Source organism: Temnothorax longispinosus, chromosome 8 (genome assembly GCF_030848805.1).
Source record: "Temnothorax longispinosus isolate EJ_2023e chromosome 8, Tlon_JGU_v1, whole genome shotgun sequence".
Lineage (NCBI taxonomy): Eukaryota > Metazoa > Arthropoda > Insecta > Hymenoptera > Formicidae > Temnothorax > Temnothorax longispinosus.
In genome coordinates, this window is record NC_092365.1 from 15,835,250 (window position 1) to 15,861,228 (window position 25,979).

General features: G+C 44.9%; 1 long non-coding RNA gene across 1 annotated transcript in view; it reads right to left on the reverse strand.

Moving 5' to 3' along the window:
* Window positions 1-18,572, reverse strand: part of LOC139817507 (uncharacterized) — a 47,290-nt gene extending 28,718 nt beyond the window's left edge. Inside the window, exons 1-2 of the long non-coding RNA XR_011733244.1 lie at window positions 18,480-18,572; window positions 18,007-18,054 (exon numbers count right to left, since the gene is read on the reverse strand). This is a non-coding gene — a long non-coding RNA (uncharacterized lncRNA). The remainder of the gene's footprint in view (window positions 1-18,006; window positions 18,055-18,479) is intronic.
* Between the last annotated feature and the right edge of the window lie 7,407 nt (window positions 18,573-25,979).

Sequence of the window (25,979 nt, forward strand, 5' to 3'; positions counted from 1 at the left end):
TAAACACTGAGCATCCATCGCGAAACTCCATGCATCCCTGAGAGACTATCAATATGCCAGGGTGATTGCTCTCTATTCGCGTATCACTCGCCGCGCCGGTCGATTCTGTATAAACGCGCCGCGTCATATTTTGCATGCGCAACCGCTCTCTCAAAATTGAATAAAATCCATTAAAGTCCCTCGCGAGGATATTTTCCAGCGGTAGTAAACGACGTTTGCCCGAAATTATTTTGGCGTAATAACAAAATGTAATATTAACAAATCTAAATTATTTTTTGCTTTTTAGACTCACAGCCGCTTTTCGTTCGAATTACAAAATCTCGAATATATCTTCACGCCTTCAAAGATATCCATGACGTCGAAGTGTTCCTTTATAGGGGCGGTAGATGTAGATGTATATATCTGTGTATTAAATTATGTGAATATAACCCATCGCGATATCCCAGACAGAAGGCAATATCAACAAAGACTGTGCGCATCACTCGCTGTGGATAACCACAGACACGGCATAGTCTTTTGTCGGAAGCGACGCCGCGGAAGCTACCAACAATAGACTCCATGGAGTCTCCATGGTCCGTCGATTATGATTATGAATAGCCGCCGTGGCCTCCCCCGTCTCGTAATTGTTAATTAGCCCCGGCATTTCCAAACTCCGCGGGAATCCATTCAGTTCAATGTTCTCGGGGGCACGCGGTAGTTTCTGATTCGACGATGTACGAGCGAGAGCTGGCTGGCTGGCTCTCGAAGTTACCTCGTGATTTAACACGAGGGCCACCCTTGTTTGCGCAAGTATTCAGTCTCTCTCACTACGGAAGTTGGATTACCCTCCGCATGATAGAATATCGTATCTACGAGAAATGTTTTCGTAGAAACGCGGACAAGGTACATCGACCACAAGATGCATTAAATATTATACACTCAAATTTACAACTAATTTATCTTGATTTACTTGTAATTAGAGGCGTCTGATGCGTTATCAGAGCGCGAGAGATTGGATGCTCTATAAATTGGTAGACTCTGGAAAGTTTGTCACAATTTCTTTTCTTTGTCCCAGCAACAGGATGCTCATTACGCGGGTTAGAAGGGTCCGATGAAACGGTAATTGTTTTTAATCACTTGGTGGGTGGAAGTTCGCTGAAAAGGGGTGAGAGCCGATGGCGGTTAGCCGGAAACCATCCCTCGTACCCACTTTCACTTAATATCGCGGCGCTTTTCTACCCTTCCCTATATTATAACAGGGAAAAGACATGAGCAAAATAAATAAATGCGTAATAAATTAATTAACATTTACTTAACTATTAATTGTGCTTCCCCTATACTTTCGTCGACTCACAATATGCCTGATCCAAGTGTATAATCCTCTTTTGAATTCGTCGTTTTTATTTTCAGTAGAATCGTAACATGCATTATTTGATCAGAGTACATTCGCAAAACGACACGCGATGAGCATGTTTTGGCTTATTTCGGTAGTCGATCATGTCGACAGATTACGACACGTGCCGATGTAATACCGCATGCGTGCGCGCGCGCGTAATCTTGCGGTGCATTTGTTATTCCACGGAACGGTCTCGATTTCTTCTCGTAATCGTATCCAAACAATACTGTTTGCGTAGGAGTCGACGAGCGCCGCGTGCATCCGACAGCGGTAATAGACGGACGCGTACACGTACGTAACTACTGTGCGCGTGTGTTTACATTAATTTCTCAGTAAGTGTGGGACAGTGCTCGGCAACGGCCGTGTCCGTCTAGTGCGACACGAAAGCGCATAATTTGCATTGCGTCACGGCACCGCAATACATCGGTAATTATTGTATTTATTCCTGTATTACGCGCCGGTTGCGTTTGACCGGCGTGGTTACTAGTTTACGGCGGGTACAACGCGCGGCGTACAACGGACAGAGAGATTACGTTGTAATTGGCCTTTACAACGCGCGGAAATCGCATTAATCGAACTGTGCAAATGTCGCGCCGATAAATTAACGCCACCGTCTTTATTCAATGGAATTGCGCGGCTGGAAAATGAATTCCTCCAACACAATACCGATGACTGCCGCGAATAGCGTTCATCTGCGATTAAATCGCATGCAACCTGATTATTTCTGAAATTGAAGTTTGTCGAATTAAATAAGACATTAACTATTTTCTCCATATATAATTGCACGGCAAATGTTTTGTAAAATAAAATCTAGTCGCGAATCGAAAGCGATAATGGTAATAGATAGCGTGGTTCCGCATCTAAATGAGAGGATGTTGTTGCTGGCACATTTTAAAAACAAATTAATTTCCTGTAATAATATTACTTTTTTTGAAGTACATGCGCTGAAGGAATGTGAGCAAGGTGGTCGTAACCACCGCTATTTCATCGTGCACATCTCGTTAGTCCTTATTGAGAGAATCGATGGAACGGAAATCGGTGCAAGAAACCTCGATCTCATCTCCAGAGTCAATAAAGTCGAACAGAGCGTGTTGTAACGCGAGAAGCACGACAGGAGCGGTTGGGAGGGCAGGAGGGAAGTCAGGGTGTACCAGCAACGCGGTAATATACGTTAGCGAAACTGACAAACAAGGCTCGTAACGGGTTTTACGCGCGAGGCAATTATCAGAGTTGTCAGGCAGTCGGTTTAACGCCTCCATTTATGTGCGTATAAACGCGAACGGGAGTCGAACCCGCGAGCCCAATGAAATGTAAAGCCCAGGATGCATTAATCCCCAAGTCGTGGCCGAACCGCAATGCTCGCGCCGTTACAAAATGCCATTTTACACCGCTCCAGTCGAAATTTACTCCACCCATCGGGCTTGTTTAATCCGAATCATACCGTTTAACGATGCGATCCATGCTAGTGTCAAACGTATCCATCGCCGGTCGACGATTTACACGATGGTGTATCGCGTATATGTATATTTACGTACACGCGTGTTTCGTCTATTTCGCGGTACGTTGTACTTTCACTGGCCGATATGAATTTCTGATGGACAAAGTACTTGTGATAATATATATCTCTACCCCGTTTGCACGGTCAACAATTATTTCAGGCTAAATCAGGTTATATCATAATTTTCTCCCTGCACTCCACATTTTGTAATCAATGCGTAAAACGTTAATCGTGTATGACGCCTGTCGAGTTTTCATTAACTGAGGTAATCTCGATATTATATACGTTAGAGAGCGATTTTATATAATAGAGCAAATATGTGAATATTATTTTAGATTGCAATAATACGATAAATATAATTTCGTGTGACTAGCAATAATTTTCTTGTATAATGTATAATATTTCTAGCTGTAGTATTACTAGCTTCTATTTATTGCTTCATCTGGAAATAATACTACCTATATTTACTAATGTTATTTATTTTTTGCTAAATGTACAGATAAACTGTATGCGTCGCTGTAATTAATTAATTTTCTGCTATTTCCTTCGCGAGAGATATGCTTCGTGGGGCGTAATACGACTTCCGTTGAGAGCCGATGAGTCAAACGATATCTCGAGTCTGCCCAGCACGCTATTCGACCATTAAATCTATCGGCATAAGGAAACGGTGCTTTTGAGAAAACCCGCGAGGGGATGAAAGACTCGATCGAGGAGTCGAACTCCGATCTAATGGAACATCATGCGCGACCTAACGCACGGCCTAAAGAATATCTAATTATCTAACACGTGACTCGACACGTGTGGGAAGCTCCCGCCGCTATTTTCTGATTCATTTGCCGGCCGCGTCTCGCGGAGAGAATGGCCGTGCTTGGCCCCCTCGGTGTGATATTTTGTAAAGTTTACTCGGGCGGCACAGTGTGAAACGCATGCTGTTATTAAGGCCGCCGCTCTCGGGGCACATATACAGCCACCGCACGCGTGTCTACCTGCGTATCTCTGCACGCATCATTTCGCTCGCATTATAAACGGCAGTTAGTCACTCTTTGATAATGGTGAAACAGAAGGTACGACATGGGAAGAAAAAACTTGAAATAGTGAGATGTGATTTTGATCTCTTTCCTGGAAAAACATTAAAACTTTCCACGTGCGACAAAATCTACATGATTTATGATTTTATCACTTTAAATATAGACCTCTTTATTTGCAGATCCCTGATTACTTAGTTTACTTTCATTTCGATGCTTGTTCGGAAATCAAAATTTCTTATCTTTTTCTTCGGTCAATTTTAGTCATAATGGAAATACAATATTAGATAATGTTAGAAAGAAAACACGGTGTTTTTTCTCGTTGTCGTTTCTTCGATAGTTGTGAGTAAATGCTGTAAGTATGGAAGTATGGAAACAGCAAAACGAAATTGCTACCTGCACGTCACGCCGAGCGCACGGCGAAGAATGATACTTGAACGGGTTCTTGCACCGCGCTTGATATTATGCTTCGACAGAGTTAGGATCGCTTCTGTGCAAACACAGGCAAGGACGACTCGGCCAGTCGCTTCTATGCATTTTCCATGAATATTCAATCATGTAAATGCATACGCGAAGCAGAGTCGGTCCATTACCTCGTCGTACTTATATCCTTCTATAATTTACGATAGTTGCCGTTAATTGACTTTGCTACGATGCCACTTACAAACCAAATGATTCACCTTCATCATCGAGAATCCTAGATTATAACATTTTCACTGTGTTGAAGTCCTGGTACCTTTCTTACGAAAGTATTTTGCTTAGATTTTCTTATTTTACTTAGATAAGTTTTAAAATCAAAGTTAAATACAAAGTAAAAATTCTTGAAACTCTTAAAAGCTTTGAAATCTAGATTTTCTTACTTAAACTAGATTTTTTACTGAGATAAGTTTTAAAATCTAAGTAAATACATATTTTACATAGATAAATTTTAAAATCTAAGTAAATACTTCGTATTTTACTTAGATTTCAAAGTCATCTAAGTAAAATAAGAAAATCTAGATTTTAAAATTATAATAATATTCTCAAGTTATTTCTTTACATGATTGGAAATTATTGGAAAATCTTCGAGAGAAAAATTTTAAATGCCTATTACTCTGCCTATGATAATAATGAGAAAATATCTTCATGTGCACTGTTATTTGAATATACATTTCATCGAGAAGCATCAAATACCACAGGTATTTGATATCGAGTAAGTAAATATACGATATCTTTTTATCGTTCCTAATCTTGACATAACTCGAAGGGAGCTAGTATTATTTTCTCTTCCTTCGTGTATGAACGAGATGGTCCTCGTCTTTCGAACAACCGAACACGTTCAGAAGTGTTTCCCATGACTGTCGAATCCTCGTCTCCTCAGATATATAAGTGCGCGCGGCTCGTATGCCTACTCGGCGACAATCATTATCGTCCCGATGACTCCGCGCGACGCGTTTTAATATTTACTCTCGCATCCCTCGAGCACCCTTGTAGCCATGTATCGTGCCACGGTCGAACGCCATCGGCCGTCAATATGCTTCGATCCTCTCTTTTCGACAGGGGCGCTAAGAGGGTGGCGTATTCGCGCGGCGGCGCGCGGCGTGGAGGGAAAGGAAAAATGGTGAGATGGTTACACGGCTAACAACTATAAGAGCACGGCGCGTCCCTAACCGTGCCACGAATTGAAAGTGGAGTTAATTGATCGGAAGTCTTGAGGCTGCACGTGCCGTTTATGCCATTGTGCGTGCTCTGCAGCGATCCGTACAAAATCGAGTCGATGTCAGGTCGGCAATGAGCGCCCGCTCGCGCATACAGAGCGATATTTTATTTGTCCGGATGCATCGTTTCGATTTTGTCCGTCGAATAAACGCGTATTTGTTTGTACAATAATGTATTGACGCTAATGCACTTACGCGCGCCACGAATCCTCTCTCTGTTTCTGTACATATCATTTAATGGAATGACGATATCGAATGGCAGCTCTCATCAAAAGGATACGTAATTTGAATTTTCCCCTCTATTAACCCGTAGGAGCATCGTCGAAAAATATCAAATGCAATATTAATTAGATTCTGATGAAACAAAAACATATTAAAGTTAATGTCCGACTTTTTTTGCTAACGTTTTCCGCAATTACTGTTTGATTTCCGTAAATAGTGTTATGCGTTATTTTTAATATGATAAACATGATTTAATGTAATAGCGGCTCACAGAGTTTAATCGCGCACATGGCGGTTTAAGGCCGCGAACGATGGAGATCGTCGATGGACGCGAGGATGTGTACGGCGAGGAATAAAATAAAAGCTCGTTCAGATAAGCTCGCACGCGCGTTAACGAGATTGCGAGAGGGAACGCCGAGTGCGTACTATATATAATCGAGTTTCCATCCTACATCGAGAGAAAGAAAGAGAGTACGTGGGAGGGGCGCGCGAAAGAGAAGCCACCCTGTTTTGTAATTGCCGGTATTTATAAGCAATACCCGGCGAAGAGAATACGCGCCACCGCCGGTGCTTTCCTAAGCGTAATATGGTAATACGGGCAATGGCCCATATTGACATGAACGATGCCCGCCATTAGCGGGCTCGGCGCTGGATGACTGTTTTTAATTTCCTCGGCAAGTGAATTTCTGCCCGATGGGTAAGGGTGGATATTGCCGCGTATCACTCATAATCACTTTCCTCCGCGAAATCGTCCGGTGCCTACCATTTTTTCGTCTCTCGTTGAATTTTTTTTTTTTTTTTTTTTTTTTTGGGCTCCTCGTATTCGGCGGCTGTTTGGAGCGTGAAATATGACGGGCGAGCGACGGAGGGACGAGATGTAATTGAATTCCGCTCGAAGGGCACAATTAAGGACCCGAACGATCGTAATGATGAAACAAATTTAAATGGAATCGTGTAATAAATATATACACGTAAGGTTGGGCAAGTTAGAAATTTGTTCGGAAGCGATACAATGATGATCTCTATCGCTTGAAACAATCTGGAAATAACTTTAAAATTTTGAGAATGAAAAAGACGAAATTTTATTCATTACCAATTCGTCATCAAGTTTGCATACTTAAAAATAATAACCTCGTTAATTTTATTTAACTTCACAGTGATTCGTACCGGTTTAATTCCAGTGAAGCGTAAATCATATCCGACGAAATATTGGTACCGATTGTCACTGATTTATGTTTTGTTCCTGTCGGAACAACCCCACGCGTATATATGGGAAGAATAAAACCGGCGAATCGCGAATTAAACTTCATAAGATTAATTCGGTACATACGGTCACCCTCGAGAACACCCTAAATTCTACCAAACTCATATGTTTTATTTAGATATCAATCTTTGTACGCGTTGCATGCGGCCTGGAAAAGTCATCGCTACGCTAATTTCGTTCGACAAAACGACGGGCGGGCGTGCTTGACGTGTCATTGCACGTATCCCGAGAGCACCTGCGCGGGTTTTGACACCCTCACCCCCGAGAGCGTGTGTGTGTGTGTGTGTGTGTGTGTCAAGTGGCCATTAAGCCACCTAAAAAGCACGGCATCTACGACGACGATCTCACGTGCTAGGAATTAAATCACCATTACGACCGGTTGCGCTCACGGCAGATCCGCATCGGTGTGGGACCGCGCAGGTGTCCCACCGTCTCGCTGCGGTTACGCCACCGTGTATAAAACTGCAAGCCCGCTGTAGCCGCCTCTCTCTATCTGATCGGCGATTTGTCGAGGTGCCTTTCGCGGTCGCCGCCATAGCCACCAGGGCGATATCCCTCCGCTCGCATCCGCTCCATGTCCGCTTTATCGATTAATTAAGTTAGATTATCGTGCACCTCATGGCCCGATCGATCAATCAAAAAACAAAATGTAATCCAATTCTCCCGATCAGTCTGTTGATTACGATCAGTTTGTCGCGTGAAACACAGTTGCTTTTTCACAGTTGCTTGCTCGAAACAAAAAAAAAACTAATTGACTAAGATACAGAAAGATATGCACAATACAAAGTTACGTTCAATTCACTTGTAGAGAAATATAACCATTATTTTTAATAAGAGATTTACATATATATTCATTAAACGTCATTACGTGTACTAATAACATAATAAATAACTAAAGAGCAAAAGAAAAAAGTGGCTTAACGCTCCCAGCGGTTCGACGAAATGAAATAAACGCCGCTCGAGAGGGCGGGAGGACGAAAAGCATCGTCTGATCCTTTTGCTCCTGAAAATCACGCGCAGGAAATCATCCTTTAAGCCCGCGCAATAAGCCGGCCTCGTTTGCCAGTCGGAGAATCGTTAAAGCTCCCAAATTCTTTCGCCGAGCGCACTGAGGAGGTCGAATGAGCGACGGAATAAAGAGAACGGGCGACCGACCGCCTTACTGAAGAGATTCGCAAGAGGAGAGGGTGGAGGCGTTCAACGAGCGCCTAACCAGGAGTCGGAAGCCGGGGGCAACCGGGAGAACAATAAAAAATGGACAGAACGAAAGGAACCGGCGGGTATAGAAGACGGCGAAAGAGCGGGGAAAAAGGGGGGAGGGTGAGAGAGGAGAGAGAGGTCTCCGGTACCTCGTAAATTACTGGCGGGAGAATACACTGCAGCGACTGACTCGTTTCGGGGAACATCGCGAGGTTTATACGTTTTAATGTACTCGTTAATAGGCCTCCCCCTTTCGTCGGTCCCCCATACCACCCCGCCTTTTAATCCCTCGAGGTCCCCACTCCGTGGATTATACTCTGGGAGATATATGCTGATGGAATCTTATATATGGTTTATAATGCGCTCGCGCTCCGCTGATGAATACCATTTATATTGGCGTCAAGAGAGAAGAAAGGAGAGAGAAAGAGATGGAGGAGGAGGCTTCATACGGAGTGCATCTGGTTATTATAAGAGTGTAATTAATATTGTCTCTTTGGCTGGCGCCCGGCCAAGGAATTATGATTACCCTCTCGTTACTCTCTCAAGGTGGGAGAATCCCCGAGTTCCGTCTTAAACCCTCCCGAAAATTTTTGCTGACGACTTGACGATTTAATGCGGTTAATCGGGTTACGTGATGCGCAGAATGCGAAATAGCTAATTGCGGACTCCAGGGATTTTGGCAATGTTTCTTCTTCGTCCAAGTACTCCCGGGATTGCCCTCATAGAATGCAAGTTTGACAGGGCAGAATATTAAGTTACCGAAAAAGTGGGGTTCGATTAAGAGGGGTGATAAATTTGACTGACCATATCCCTCATTATTCGCACAATTATCGCGTGCAATCTTGTTTAATAAACTGTAGACGACTGCGCGATCTCACCGTTGATAACGGCGCGCATGTCTAACTCCAACAAACGTGCCCGGTAATTTTTCGCCAATTTGTACGCGTAATTTAGCGATCTGCGTCGATCTAGACGAAGCGGTATTTCTGACGGGCAGTCAATTTTTGTTCGGCTTCTAACGCGCGCGCGCGCGCTTCCACGAGGAACCATTACGCGAGGAGAAACACACGCTCGCTCGCAGAAAGTCGTAAAGCGTAAGAGGTTGTTTTAAAGCCTGGCTCTTAATGACGTCCACGTGCATAATGCTTACGCGGAAACGAAAGTCCCTCGTGATTATTGGGGGAGAAGAGGGGGGGCTAATGCACACCGACGATTGTACGACGAAAATATTGTGCCGTGTAGCGTACGAAGCTCCGTGTCCATCAAACTTTACCGTATAACAGCCTCATTGTTGCAGTATCCGAAGAACACCTTTCGCAGAATAGAGTTAAATTCAATCTTGCGGATAATCATGATGTAATGAATATGTTCATTTGATCTTGCGTTTACGACACTAAATCCATCGTGACTTTAATTGAAAAACATAATGAAATAAAATTTAATTTGCAAACGTGACACTGTGTACAAAATTGCGAGTAATTATTTTTAGCAGTCGCGTACCCGCGTATATTCTCGGCTCGTACATCTCCGCTTCGTGTACGCTTCCTCTAATCTCTGACACGACGCAGAAAGATTTTACACACTGCGTACCATTGGAGAACACGCAAGCGCCGCAGGATTTTCCCGTCCCCGCGTGCCCGCGACGTTATTTATTTTCCAGCGGTACGCGGCGCTAACTCTTCCCTTCGTTTACGGACATAAATACTCGTTTAAGCCTCCCCCGTGGTATCTCGACGAGGCGATCCGTCTCTCGTCACTCATCCGGGATCATCAATCGTCCCCCGATCGTCCAGGAGTTGCCGTGCGACCGACGTGTCTCGTAAATGCTACGCTTTGTGACATACCACACATTACCGTTGAATAAAAATAAAAAAAATAAATTACTTTTCTTTCTTTAAAGACCAACTTGATGCAAATGCTTGCTTACGAGTGAGCCAGTATTCGTTATGTTTAGTCAATACATATGTATATAGCATACATTGGAAATTGAAGTCGAGACTTAAAAAAGTATATATTATTTGTGTGTGATGTGTTTATATATAATTGACGACTTATTAAATCTTTTCGTTTTAATTTGATTTCTTCTAATGCAATTGAGCTAAAAAGAATTGATTTTAGCGATGAAGCAATCATTTCATATCTATGGAGGAACATCTTTCGCCATACGCTCTATACAATAACCGCGCGAAGATAAGAATGAAAAATTAACGATCGTTTTCCGCCCTTTTCCGCCAGGTTATGACCTCTCGAAAATGCATCCTCGCGGCGGAATCGCGCGATCCATCCGGCAATAAAAGCACGCGCTCGCAGTGGGATTGTCCTTTATCGATCCTTCGGATCTCGGATCCGGAATGGATTTGTCGTTCCCGGGACAATAAAAATTAAAAATTCACGGCCAGCCTTTCCCTGCTGCCCGGCGGGGTTGCGTCCGAATGGTGTACGGTGCCCGAGGCAGAAAGTTTTACCGCCGTACAAGATAATGATATACCTTCGTACCGTTATCTCGTGCATTTATCGGAGCGGTACCTAGCTGCGCACATACGCGTACGTAACGCGTACGTGTACGTGTACATACGTACGTGTACGGTTGTAGTGGAGTAGTGCTATCGTATGCCACAAAACCCCGGTTTGTTTTATTTCCTCGTTCGAGCGCGGCGGAGCCGTCCGCGTAATGCGCGTCTGGAAAACGGTTTACTCGTCGCTCGCCCGCTCGCTCGCTCGCTCTCGCCAAACGGTTTCGCCGTTGCGCATCCATCGCGTAATGACCGGTTCGTACGGACATTACGTGAAGTCTCGCCCCGTCCGACACCGATACCGTATCGACGGGCGCGACTAGTCCATTGTCGATAATACCGGAAGATTCGGAGTTTGCTCGCGCGCGCGAGAGAGCTTAGATTTTACGAGCCTCCCGTTTATGCCTTCCTATAGATTTTTCGTTATTGCTGCATCTTTATGCCTCTGCCTCGTGAAATTATGGAGATTGTTTCGTTATCCCGACACGATGGCTTCTAACGAGCTGCCTGTTTTACGAAAAAGTCGAAGCTCTATGGTTATTGCGTCTGAGAAAAATATTATGAAGTCTCGATGTGGTCGAAAACGCGAGTCTAAATATCAATTGATAAACGGACTTTAAACAGATACGAAAAGTGCACTCCTCGCGAAGATAGCAATATGGTTTATACGCGGCTCCGAAGTTATGTACTTTATCGCGAGACAGAAATCTGCGAAGGCGTGGCTGTGCAAACATCTTAATCGACAGCACCGAGTCTGTTTGATCAGTTGGCCTGGGCCATTTCGCGCTTTCCGTAATCCGACGGAAAGATTCTGCCATTTGTCCCCGAGTCTAGATCTGGAGATTTCAGACTTCGCGACGATCCTACACTTAAATCCCATAGAACGGCCGCGATGTCCCCTCATTGAACGGCAGATATCCGTCGTTAGTTAGGTCCTTGTCGCGAGATCTCTTTCGTCGCGCAAAGAGGCGAAACGTACGAAACGACAGGATCAAGTCGAGGGGGAAAGGGGCACCGCAATATCGCTCGCTCGCAAATCACGGCTTAGCCTTCGTCTACTTTTACTGTTATGGCGAATATTTTATGGGGATATTGTAAAATTAAAAAGCGGCTCCACACCCCACCGACAATTCGGCTTCTCTGGTGATAATAAGGGTGCTAGTTTCCGTGGGGGCCATCGTACATACGTACCAAGGGCGACGACACACCATATGCCCCTCTCTGCCCCCATTTTTCTCCCTTCGTCACCCGCACCCCTCACTATCCTGGAAAACGTTTTAAACTGCGCGGGGTGCCCAGACCGCTATTTGACTTTCATTACGTCTTATAAAAGGAGAGAAATTTATCGAACAGATTTCTCCCAATAGGATTCCTCGTGACCCTCGACCCCATACATTTTTTAATTAATTACACAAGCATATATGAATCCACGATTTACAAAAAACTTATGACAATTTGTATTTTTTCTCATTCACATTTTCGTATCATGCATTTATTTAAAAGTTTTGTTTTGAAATACATAGTAATACTATCTCAAATATCTTTTCCTATTTGTATTTATATGTACTTTTCATCAATATGTAACACTGATTAATTAGAAACTAATTTTTTTAACTCGTTTCAATATTATTACTGGATAATTAAATTGTTTCTATATATATCCAACTGTGTGAAAACAATGGTCGAAACTGACCCTGTGGAGAAATTGGATACGCGTTAGCATCGTGCGAGATTTACCGTTTTGTGGTTTATTGTTTCGGGGATATTTGTCCTGAAGATTGACCACACCGGGGATAGAGACGAAGACAATAGGCGATTCGTCGGATGATTATTTCGATTTAGGACGTGGTCGTTCGTCAAGTTCCGGCACCTAAATTCTCAGTTAAGGCCGGACTGACAAGGGAGCAATTTGCCAGTTGTTTAAGTGCCAAGTGTTAAGTGCTCTGTCGTTTATGTTTCGCCATTATTGTTTTATGTTTGGCCTCCCCTCGTGCACCAATACGCGCGCACGCCGGCAACACGTACACGCGCCGCGCCGCACACGTGTTTACGTAGGTGCGCGCATAGAACGATTGAAATTAATTCGTGTTTATGACCAACGCATAAAGCTGGTACCGAGTGTCGAGAGAAGATAGGCAACTTATGTGCCGTACCGTGCTTTACGTTCCACCATCATCGCATTCGCAGAGTCTATTTCAGTATTCATACCTTGCGAAATCGCGGTGATCGCACGACGCTTTGTCCTCTCGCAGCGATTATTGCGCGTTACGATGTGAAATTTCGACGCGAAAATGCAGAATCGCGTATTCACGAGCGAATCATTTATAATTAAATTCGTGCGCGTCCAGTTATAATAAAAATGTGCTGTATAAACAATCGTCTGAATAAGTAATCAATTAACATGACCAAATTATCATTGTGCACGAAAGAAATTTTTCCAAATGGCTACTTATGTAGTGTATAAAACTAGGAAAAGTCGCAAAATTACTATATTATCACAAAGAACGTTTTTCCGAATGCTTAGGATTCCAATACTCTGACGACGCTGGCGGCTATAATTTACAACAATTGGTTAACCAGTAGGTACGTGCCTAATCTCTCGTGCACGATGGGCGATCGATGGAGCGCACAAGCTATCGCTGGTAACGCGACTGATGGAGGAGCACGCACGCTGAGAAATTCCGATTGCGCCCTTCGTGCACCCCCCCCCCTCTCACAACCCCCTCTCGCAACATCGTAACGCCAACGCGGCAGTAAACCAAGGTTTAATCATCTGTCGGATTAGTGCGTGAATCTCATTCGGCTTTACGAGTTTTCAAGATCGACACCCCCGAAGATCGACACCGGTGGTGGCCGAGTGTAAATCGCTTTCGCGCCGCCTGCGTATATAAAAAAAAGAGTGGATAAAAAAGAGGGAGGGAGAAGAGAGCTTAAACTCGGGTGGGAAAGGATCTTTTTCATCGCTCGTTGCCCACCGCCGATCCCGGGCGCCACGCTGACGGAATTGCAGTGTCGATGGCGGAGTTTTAAGCCGTCGCTGTAACGAGATCACGTATCGGTCGCGAGCCGATGTGGATATTTTGCGGAGCTGCGCCGAACGGTTTGTCCATGCATTACGGCACACTTCGACACGCTCGATCGTTCGCGGCGCCTTTTTTTACGGCCGGATGTTAAAGCTCCTGCGTTCTCTCGCGATAAAGATGAGAGAGATATTGTATATATAGACAGAGAAGAGAGAAAGACTTGAAACTCTCAAAGGGCCATATCTTTTTAATCGATCGTGAAATTTTATAGGCGCGATAACGAGGTCAGCCGAGTGCAATATGGGTGCTCGTATAGGAAATCGTCTCTCCAAACGTTATTTTGTAACGTTTAGAATGCGCGCCATTGTGATGTATAGCGTCACGCGTGTGCGATGTCACGTGTCCGACGTTCAATGGATCTTTATCGCTACCCGCATCTGTCTTGGGCATAATGGTGGTCAGTTGACAGCGTGCTCCAGATCGTAAATAATATGAAAATATTTGATTCGCTAACAAAACGTGACGGACACGAGATTAATTCTAATTGATCTTTTCAAGAAACCCGTCTATAGACGATCATTCTCCCAGGGAATATCCGAAATAGTAATCCACGTCACGCGCGTCGTGCGGTTCAAAGCGGCTCATAAACCATCGCATTGGAAAACCGCGTAACGGCGATTCGGGCGAGTAATATATATAGGTGTGGATGCACGCTTTCAGGGGAGGAGGAGGAGTGGAAGTACCCTCCCGGAAAAAGCGTTTCTGGGTCATTACGCGGCGATAATCACTCTCATAAGCCGGAATCGCGAGACTCGAAAACTATTAGCATATTAATGGCCGGCAGTTCAGTTAACCCTTTCATCGGCGTTGGGCAGATTTGCATCTCGCTGCGGCGGCAACGGCTTGGACGAATGGAGGCGGACGGTAGAAACGGAGGAACCGACGCCCGCCTGCCGTTGGGACGGTGGCAGCGCGTTAAAAGCCCAGCTCAGCCACCCTCGCGCGACTCTCGCGAAATTAACATGACAAACTACCCCCAGCAATAAGAGGGTCGAAAAGATATATCGCGCTGGATATGCGGGTGTACGGCAGAAACAATAGATAGCGTTGGCCGCTCGCGGGGGGCTAAAAAGCGAACTGGATGAAGCCGCCAGTCGGCGTTTATATATTGCATTTACGTCTGATTCCTTGCTATTTACTCAACGTGATATTACGGTTGACCGTTAACTCAGCCGAGTCGCTAATCTAGTCGACTCGAGATTAACGATTGAGGAATATTAAGAGATTTCGTTAAAAAAAAAGTTTAATCCAAAGATTATTTTAAAATTATATTTGAAATTGAGTTTCATCGTTACACATTGTTTTTGGTCTAATACGTCTGCATTCATGTGAAGAACATGCATTTAAACGCGAGAGCGACAGGTAGATCTCGACGCGAAATGTTGTATAAAATCATCAGAAATCGTAAAAGTCTGCTAAAGTTCGAGGAAGCGGATGCGGCGGAAAAAAATTAGCATATTAATTTATCCTCTCCTCCCGAGAATTCGTAAACCTTAGTAATTAACGCTTCCGTCCGCTCCATTCTCCCACCGCGCTTCGTCTGAAAACTCGTCCGAAAGTCTGGCCGTTTGTCTTGATAGTGCTCGTTACTATTAACTCTTTCTCTTTCTCATATTTTTCACGCGGATCTATCCTTAGCGCGGCGGTTAGCGGTCGCTCCTTTGTCCTCGTCATCGTAATCGTCGTGACGCCCGTTTCCGCGGACTTGTCGCAATTTGTCGCTCGCGTTTATCTCCGACGCGGCCCTTTTACGACTTTCTTTTCCACCACGAACGAATAAGGAGACAGAGGGCACGAGGCGGGTAAGAAAAAGGTCCTTTTGATGCCGCGACGGTGCTGGTAATGAGGAGTCAGGATCGTTTCGAGGATGCTCTATAGAGTGCCGGGATTTGATAATTATAAGGATTATTTCGGATTTTAAAAGCGTCGGCTCCTTATCACCAGACCGCGAGAAAATTCTAAATCAGTTCATTAACCGTGCCCTAGGATTTTCCTCGTTCTTCCGTCTTTATTTTCCGATTTTTTTCCAACTTCGTTCGCGTCTACGACATCGATTTCGACGCGTCTCAGCCTCGACCACCTCATTGTGCCATTTTAATTGGGCCACTCGCGAAATGGTAATTAATTTTTAAATTAATTGGTACTAGAAAGGGAATATCTTCTCCGTCGAGGCTCGCGTGATTCAAACGATAACGCGCGACTCGCCGCTCTCGAGACTCGATTCCGGCCCGTGGAAACGTCACTCGAATTGTCTACGTCGTTATCGCACGCCATTCTGCCGACCAATAGACACGCTACTCTCCAAGACGTACTTCTCAGCTTGTCACGTATAATTCGCGCGTCCTTATTTCGAGGGACTATGTAAATACTACCTCGACTTTTTCTCCTTCGTTCCCTTCCGCGAACTACAGGATTCATCGTTAAGGCACGAAAACGAAGGAATAATGTCTCGAAGGTAGGTTCGTCTCGTTAGCAGCTACTCGTCGAGTGGTCGTCTTAACGGAAATAATTGGCCGTCGTTAAGAGCTTAAGGCAGCTTGCATTAACCGCCCGGACTCTCCGCTCCTCTCCCTTTCCTTTTCTCTTTTCCCCTGCCCCTCTACCCCCCCTCCTCTCTTTCTCTCGTTGATAAGTCGTCCGTTTTTCCACGAGCGTCCACGCTCTCCCGTCAGCGAGCGATGAAAATATTTTTGATGGGTTATTAAATTAAACGATTTTTCTTATTGGTAGCCCCGCCTGCATCGTACCCCTCCCTAATCCCGCCGGTGTCCCGTGGGGCACTTCTGGTATACTGTAACGCAGGGGTCGTTCCATAGCAACCCCTATACAGTAATTATGCTTTTCTTTTTATGTCCGCGCCATTTCATTTCGGTTGATATAATAAGGCATTGTTGCCGAGGAGGGTACGAGGGCGGGATAGCGTTTTTAGGATACTCGCTTAATTAGATCTTCTTGCCTGTCCATCCAGATCGTATTTTACAGAATCATCCTAAGCTGCAAACCCGGGATAACGACGTTAGCGTCAATATGTCGGTCCAAATGGCCTATCCGCGAATATATGTATTATCGCCTGCCTACACGAATACATAAGAGCAATCGTCAGAGTATTGGTTCGCGCCTTGCCAAGTCAATTAACCTACTTGCATGCTATTACTAACGTAATGACATAGATTTTATTTTTGTTTGTCTAACGCAAGAAGTGTCTGTTCTCCACGCTCAACAGATATTATGCGGATGAAAGAGATAGATAGCCGATACAGTTTGTTGCGCTTGTAAGGCAGTCGATGACGGCGATGACCTTACGGGCACGATCGATAGATCAAGCTGGATCAACCAGGTAGGACCAGGAGGCGCGCGCGATTGCTTTACAAGCGCTCGTTGCAACATTGCCGACGAGTAGGCGAACGCACATAATTACGATTAGATAAAAATATTTCTATAATTACACGCTAGGCCGTCACCGTGATTTATTACATGCCATTGTGCCGAGACGGGCAAAACGGGAATACACCGCGCGGGAAAAGACCGCGGGAAGAGAGGTTGAGAAGGGGAAAAGATCTGCTGTCTGGAAACGAAATCTCCGAACAAATCCCCGACGTTTATGCCTCCGACTTACAACGCGACGCGCAACACGTACATACACGCCTACCTATCAGGATAAAAGCGCGCGTTCGTCAGGTTTTGCAATCGTATGGAAATAAGGTGCTAAGTAAGAGTTAAGGTGAATGTGTTTGACCAAGTGGCGCCAGTCGGTCTTTCTTCTATTTCGTCGCGTCTCTTCCCGATTCGCTTCGTCTCCTCTTCGTTCTCGCGTACACGCGGAATCGCTCGATTTGCAAGGAGGACCCTTGAATCTATCTTCCCATTGTGACACTTGGGCGATTGCGACAGAAAGAAATGTGAAAAGAAAAGTTCGAATCCTCATACTCTTTGTCAAAATGTCTTCTCTATTATTAGGGAACACTAATAATATAATTGTTCGTGCCCTATGTATGCGTCACGTCTCATTTAAATGTTATCTGAATAATTCGCCGGAAAATTTCTATTCGACTGTTTTTTATCCGCGCGCCTCTCGACTCGTGTTTCATTCATAAATATATATTACAAATAAAATAAAAAAATTACTCACCGGCCGATGCGCAACAGCGGAGTTGTAACGTTGTAACCCTGCGTTGATCTGTAACAGAAAAATATTTTCACATTAAAGCAGCGTGTCCAAGATAATCGATACTAGAAATAATTAATTATCGCGCCCGTTAAATTTTGAAAATGTTATTTTAACAGATATCTGATTTTAATGCAAGAAACAATCGCGGCTGCATATTTCCGCATTGACTCGTTCGCATAATTAATTCGCGAAAAATCGTGCAAGTAATATTACGACCGTGCGAATAAGAGAGAGACGCGACGTTCGCGACGTAATCTCTTCTCGCGTATCTCGCATATGTCGGAGATCGAACTCGGAAATTGCGAAATTGCGCCGGAGTTAAACCTTGATCGAGTAACGAGTATCACGTAACGGGCGAATCAAGTCGCGCTCGAGAAAGTGACGGAATCCGCCACAGGACAGCAAAATATAACAAACGAATAACAATTACTTACTCCACGGTTGCCCCGCTGTCGCCCGATGCCTCCCAGGCCTCGTCCTCCTCTCCTCGATCCTCCTTCGTTGCTCCGTTGTCGCATCTCCGTCGGCACACTCACTCACGACTCGCGACGCGACGCGGGAACGTTCACGCGAAAATCAACAATATCGTCTCTTATGATCGCGCGACACTTTTCACGGCACTCCCGGTATTGATCTCGCGAGGCGATGCGGCGACGTTCACGCGCGAAAATCAGCAATATCGTTACTTATGATTGCGCGACTTGCACGGCACTCCCGGTATTGATCTCGCGACGCGGCGCGTACTTTGTCACACGGTATCGATTATAATCTGAAACAAAAAAGTTCGAACACTAAGCTTATATTTCAAGAATGTTACGTGGAAAGAGGTCAGTTGTTGCTCGCTCGAAGGTAAGAAATTGATTCGTCTTCCATATATCGGAATGGATTTTCCACGAGCTATTTTCTGAAGTAACAGAAATTTGATCTTGCCAACGCGGTCAGGTCATCTTCAACATTTAGGTCAAAAATCTCTCCCGCGTCGTTCAGCGTGTTATTTGACGTCGCCGCTTCTCTCTTCCGCGACACAATAAAATTCAGAGTACACAAACGGCGGCGAGCGAGCTCTCTTTCTCTCACAACTTTCTTTCCACGGGCTCTATTTTAATTTCCCAGTTCTCCGAATATCGCCGACCGTCCGGGGAACGACCACCTACTGGAGAAACATAAAGAAAGAAAGAAAGAGAAATCGACCTTCCTCTCATTCTCTTCTCCCGCGTGTGCGTGCATATTCGCAACGTGATTCGCGAACTCCCGTTCTCCGCGACTCGAAACACATCCAAGTTTCGTTCCTCCGTCCTTCGCGGGCGATGCTTTTACGCGACGTACGTAACTTACGAGTCGACGACGGCAATCTAGACGAGCGGCCAGGACGACGATATTACTTCCTTGGGTTAGGTTAGTATCATTCAGAGGAGACCAGGGTTACCGACCCAAGTGCCTCGAGCACGACGCTCGCCGTATCGAGTTCCTTTAATGCTCCTCCCTTTCATCCCTCCGCGAAATCCTCCTTGTTCGTCTAGCCGGCTTCTCGCTTCGACCGGCATTAAAGCGCGACCGCGGGGCGAGAGGGGACGACAACTATGTCCCTCCCTTGTACAATGTCGAGCCATCGTGCAAGTATATGACCGGGAGTACGCCGTCGTCTTGCCGAACGGAAATTCGGACGATATCGAGCTGGCTCGCGTTGCAGGAACCCGACTTCGGATTTCAGCGCCTGTTCGAGAGCACTTAAGGTGGATCCGAGCCGGATGAGACGATGTCGCCGTTGTACCGGTGGCGGTGGACGTCGTTGTCGATAGTCGAGAGAGAATTCTGGAGTAGGTAGGATATTGCATAATGTCCCCAGGGCTAAGTTCGAGGAAGAGCTCCTCTCATGTGCGACTTCGAGGACGGCGCGATCGTAACTCTGCCGAATACTGCCGATATTAACGTTACTATCCATAATATCGCCCGGATATCGTCGTCGTTTAACCCTTCTCGTTCCTTTGCGCCGTAGATTGCAGTAATACTGCACTGATTTTAATAACCCGATCGCGGTCTTCGTGGCTTCAATCGGCGTACTAATTCTGCTAAATATTTCTCTGCATATACGTAATATAAAGTTATTAATGTTACACAATAGAATTTCTTTCTTTTATTTAACTCATACTTTTTTACGTGCTTGAATTATCTGTATTAATTAATACTTTATAATATATTTAAGGAAAAGGATAAGAATTCCACATGATGATTTCTTATCTCTATGCTTTTATAATCCGAAACTTCTCTTTATTCTTTGTTTGAAAGAATATTATTTCTTGAAGAATTATACTCGTGTTGCAAGAATTTGGGTGTTTTACAGTGATGCCTTTCACTCGAGAGACGGTATAAAGAACATCATCTCGTGCTAAATATAAGTATCGCATCCAAAGAAGAGGGATTGCTTAAAGCATTTTTATTCGTGTCCTGATGGAAGACCGACGACACGATGGGGGGATGAGGAAAGAACGAGGTGCCTCGAAGTTTTTCGGGGTGGTTGTCGGATATAATCACTGCAGGACCATCCCTCCTAGTCTTCTCGTTGGTACCCTTCCCGTCCCACTTTTTACTCCGCGTGTCCTGTCTCTTTCTCTCTTTCGCTTTCTCCTTTTCTCGTCGACACGAACCCCTCCTCCCTTCTTCGTATTTCGTCTCGCGGCATTGTCCCTTTCAGTCCCCATGGGATTGCGGGGCCAACACGGCGGGATATCGGATCAATTTTTTAAGCCGAGGGTGCCGAGACTTTACACTTCTTGAGAGACGACGTTGGGGTGGGTCCCGTCGCAGTCAGAAACCTCCGCGGCTGCTCCGCTCTTGGGGGGGGGGGGGTTGATACTTCGAGTTGGTGTCGAGATCGGAATGAGGGTGAAATCAAGCCGCGAAGAAAATTAAAACGAGGAACCGAAGGATCTTGAAAGGATCGCGGCCAGGATGCTCACGCGTCTCCATCTCTACCATTAGCAACGCGCGCCCGCGTACTTTTTCACCATTCTCGCCCCCGCAACATCCAAATACGAGTTTTCCCTTAGCCTTCCGACTTTCTTTCCCTTGTCGAATCGTCACCGCGCGAAAATGACGCGATTGCTCTTCGTCTTATGTCCGGGCACTCCTTTTTCACCCTCCCTCTTCCGTCATCTTTTATACACTTTCTTTAATCTTTTTCACGCTTACATTCCGTCGATGCTTATTGTTCGTGCTCGTTCAATTTTTATAATGAGAGTCGTTCTCAGACGTCACCGCTTATTTACTAAAAAAAAAGAAAACCTTAAGACTTTTTAAATAAGCTGCAACTGAATTGCGATTTCTCGTGACCGCGGTTACATCAACGAAATAAATTTTGTACAACAATATTTGATCTAATAATTTTGCCGAACGTTCAGGAAAACGTTCGGGGACAGCTATAAAAGAGCGGGCAAAATTAATTCAACTTTCTCTTCTTGTTTCGATCGTTATCAGTATATACTACGTATCGTAATCTCAGAGAAAGTTCGTTGAATTCAACGAAAAATCGAATTGCGTGTTTCACATCAGCTCTTATAAAACCTTTGCGCCTTAGCTACAACTCGAACTATTCAACTGCGATAACTATCTCGTGGAGCAAAACTGAATTAACAATGCATAGATTTGATTGTACGGGCAATTAATATAGTATTGAACGTAAAACTATTTTAAGCCTCTGCCTAACTTTGATTTGTGTTATTTGATCTCGTTGCAGATAGATACGAAAAAAAGTGTTTAGTAAAAAAGTAAAGTTTATCTCATTCATTTTTCTCTCACTTATGAACGTGGATTAACGTCGTAGTCAATCCGTTTTGTTATGATTTATAAAAAATGTGGCGTATTTATCTGACCAAAACTGTAATTCCATTTTATATTCCATACAAAAGTTGTTCGTGAATTTTAAACCTGCAGTTCTTATCCTATCTGTTCCATTTCTTCCACTTTATCCTTTTTGCCGATATCTTCCACTTCCGCGCTTTTTATACTTCCCCCGGGGTATACGCGTACTTCGGTACCATCGATCGTTCGAAGTTACGCGAAGAGTTTTTAATTTATCTCAACGACGCGAGTCGCTTCTTCCCTCATCGTATAAGACGCGGGAATTTGAAGTCGCAGTAAACGGTAAAACGTCGATCGAATTCTCACAAATGGATACTGCAGAGAACGATGGGGCGTTTTATAAACAAGCAGACGTGCGCAACGACCCCGTGAAATGTGGAAGAGAGAAGGAAAAGCTGGCGCTCTCGGGCGCGCAAATAGCCGTGAGAAACAGTTACTTCGTTTTAGAGTTTAGAGCAAGCGACAAAAAAGCTGTCGGCTGCGACTCGCGATACCTAAAAGAGCCCTTTTCCGAAAGAGAGCGGGCCCGGCTCGACTCTCGGGCCGCGAATACGGGCGTTTTTACGAGAAGAGTAATTTCGATTCGCGGCCGTAAACACGCGAGCGAGACGGCGCGATCCATAAAGCGGGGTGTTCGCGCTTCGATCGAATTTCCGCTGCTACGCGCGAGCGGCGAGAGGGAACCGAGAGAAGAGCGAGAGAGGAGCGCCCGGCCGACCGGCGCACTCTTCGTGAATCGCTTCATTTCCCAGTCGAGGATTATAACGCCCTCGACCGCCAATAATAAAATAAATCACGGCCTCGTAAAGGCATCCGTCATGCTCCGGCCTGGCGGTGTCTGTGTACGCGAAAACGGCGCGGCCTGGTGGTGCCGTCGTCGATGCTTCAGCGTTGCGGTTGTAATATAGTTTAGTGCTAACGCACGAATGCGAGCAGTTGGCTCGCTCTCTCTCTTTTTCTCTGCGCTTCGCCCGAGAGATGTGCCATAGTGGACGAAAGCCAAGTGAGGCTATATTTCTTTATTTAATGCTGGTAGTAACGCCTTGATGGCAAATCCGTTTTATTCTTACGCTGACTCAGCCCACAAAAGGTACGGCACGTGCTGCATATATATGCTGCTAGTGCTTATAATATTTGACCTTACCTTGTACACGATGAACTACCGTCCCTAGCAAATCAGTCATCATCGTCGGTCGACAGGCTCGTCGTCGGCGTCGATCCATCCGTAGATCCGTGTCGGTCCGTCTGCAAATTCGACACTTTTAGATCGCATAACACATTTAAGGCAAAAAATAACAAACGAATAGGAAATCTGATAAATTTCCCCTCAAAATGATATTAATATGCAATTAGAAAGTCGGAAAGAAAACGGAAAAATAAAAGTATAAAAAATTTAATTACAAAAAACGAACCTGCTACCTTCTCCAGTAACGTCGATAGAGCTTTTGCAGAACGACGATCGAGGTATACATACGTACGTGATAACGATTGCACGCTCATCGCTTGATGAGTAAAGTAAATCGAGGCACGCGAGTGTGACGCGAGAATGAGAAATGCCGATCTCGTCTTTGAGCGCACGGAAGCGGGCCGCCGAAACTCGAAATTAATCAACCACTCGCGACGTCGACGAACCGAGAGTCTATTGCTCTTCCGTAGCTGACGCTAGATATTTAACACGCTACAACACGTCCTAGGAGACAGCCGACGGAGAATCTTTCGTGCGCGAGCTCCACTTTGGGATGTAATCGCGAAAGATCTGCGGAACAACGCGAATTGCGCGTCGCGACGCGTCTCCGACTACGACACTCCGGCCGCTCCGGCCGCAATGATGCCCGCGATAATCTGATTGCGATTCTCGAAATCTCGGGGTTGCAGGTCGCGATTCTCGAGGTATCGAAAGCGTGACGTCACGACGAGTCACCTGTCACCTCACACCTGCTGACCATGGTCTGCTATTCTCATCTACGGCGTCAATTAAGCGTGCTTAAATTTCTTATTTTACTTCTATCACGAATTACATAATCGCGTCACAGCGACGACAGCGTGGGTGCGAAATGGAGAAGGGGGCCGAAACGTTGGGAGCTGTGTTCGCGACGTAACAGATAAGGTCTGAAAGAGGAAAGATCACTGAAAACTTTTACTAATTTCGACAGAAATCGCGAAGAATATACCGTCACACTTTGTAGATATATTCTTTTTACACCTCGACGTTCCGTTTGATATCAGGGAATTTAGGCCGTTGCATAATCCTCGTCGGTTTTGAGGTTATTTCACAGAAACTTGAATGTTTTCGCCTTGAACTATTTATTTCCTGTGTCGTTAGTCACTATGTCGCACTTTATGACTGTTCTTTTCTCTACACTTTTATGAAGATTTTTATATCTCTTTCTTCTTTTTTTGTTGTTAGAAAATCTGACATGGACAATGCTCTTACCGCAGCGTCGGTATCGGCTGCTGACGTGATAGCACCGTTGTCTCAACAAATCACTAATTGTAAGCCAGAATTTCACGGGACGAAGGAGAAACAGACTCAACCGCCGCCGGAATGTCCCATGCACAAGTCGGGTCAATTTAACACTAGAAATTATGCCAGCGAGTGTCCGATGGACAAAATGGACGCGAGTGAAATAAATCCATTAAATATGGTACGTGTATAATGGAAGATTTCTTTTATCGGTCAATCATAGAGCATTAATCTCCTTTGTGGATACCATTATAGACGGTACCTACGTATCCACGTGCTGCCGATCTTATATATGGTATCCAAGCATTACTCGCCTCTTCTCGCCCTTCCTCACGTCATTCTCGTGCTCGTTGTTCACGCGAGCTTCCGCGTTATTCCCGGTGAGACGAACGAATTATCGCGCGTGACTAATTTTTCAGGATTTTGATGGATTATTTTGTAGTGTCATGTCGAAATGTATTATGCGGTATTATGTTTTTGCTGACATTACTTTAATCTTAATAATCTTGTCTTTCTGCTGAAGATATTTGCGTCAAATAATCGTAGCGATTCTACATATTTAAAGTGAAATGAGCATTCTTGTTAAAGAGGATTTATCTTATATAGATAGAACAAGGCTGTCGAATGAGACAGATAGAATGCATTTTGTTAGATACACGTGCATTCTGCGGGATGGGACTTAGCCGTTCGTAATTACCTTCAAAACTCCGCCTGCGCGCTATAAAGTACTCACGGGAATTGGATAGTCGGTCCCTCGCGCGTATACTATCGCGCTACTCCAATCCATTTTCGAACTTTTCCATTGAAACGCCACGAAAACATTGAGTAGCCATTGGGACCGGAAACGAGTAATTATATATCGTCGAGACACTATCGGGAGCCGAATTTACGGTCGCCGTTATACGCGGACACGTTTAACGACCCGTCTGATCTAATTGCGCGCGGGAGCGACGAACATATAGCGATAGAACGCGCTTCGCACCGATAATTTTTACAGCAGCTCTTTAGCTGCGCTCTCGAATTTGCAAATTACGACCGAGTTTTTTTTCGGGCATCGAAATATAAAAAGCTTTTACGATGACGTTATGCACGTCTGCACGTGCTGTAGCACGCAGGGTTCCACGCGTGTAGGAGGGTGGGTGGAAATACGCGGATGCATGGCGCACGCAGAAACCAATAAAACAGAAAATAATAACCGTGGGGGAAGGCGACGCTTCGTGGAGTTCTTACGAGAGCAAGAGCAAACCCTTCTGACTGAAAGCCTGGTCCGAATTGTTTGCATTTATTCGGCATATATTTTTGTGATATTTATTGCCCGCCACAGCAATACGACGCCCCTGTCAGTCACAGCCAGCTGTTTGCTCGTCATTTCTTGAGAAAGAAAGAGAGAGAGAGAGAGAGAGAGAGAGAAAGAGAAAGGATCGTAAAGGGGGTACGCGAGGATGGAAAAGGAGCAACCGGTATAAAACGCAGGAGCATGATAAAACGGAAGTCGGTGTCTTTGAGTTTTTCCTACGACCAGATGTGAGTTAAAGCTTCTTAAATTCGTCTCTCGAGATTTTATGAGAGGATTTGTTTAATATTGCACGCTTTGACGTCTGTTTTTTAATTT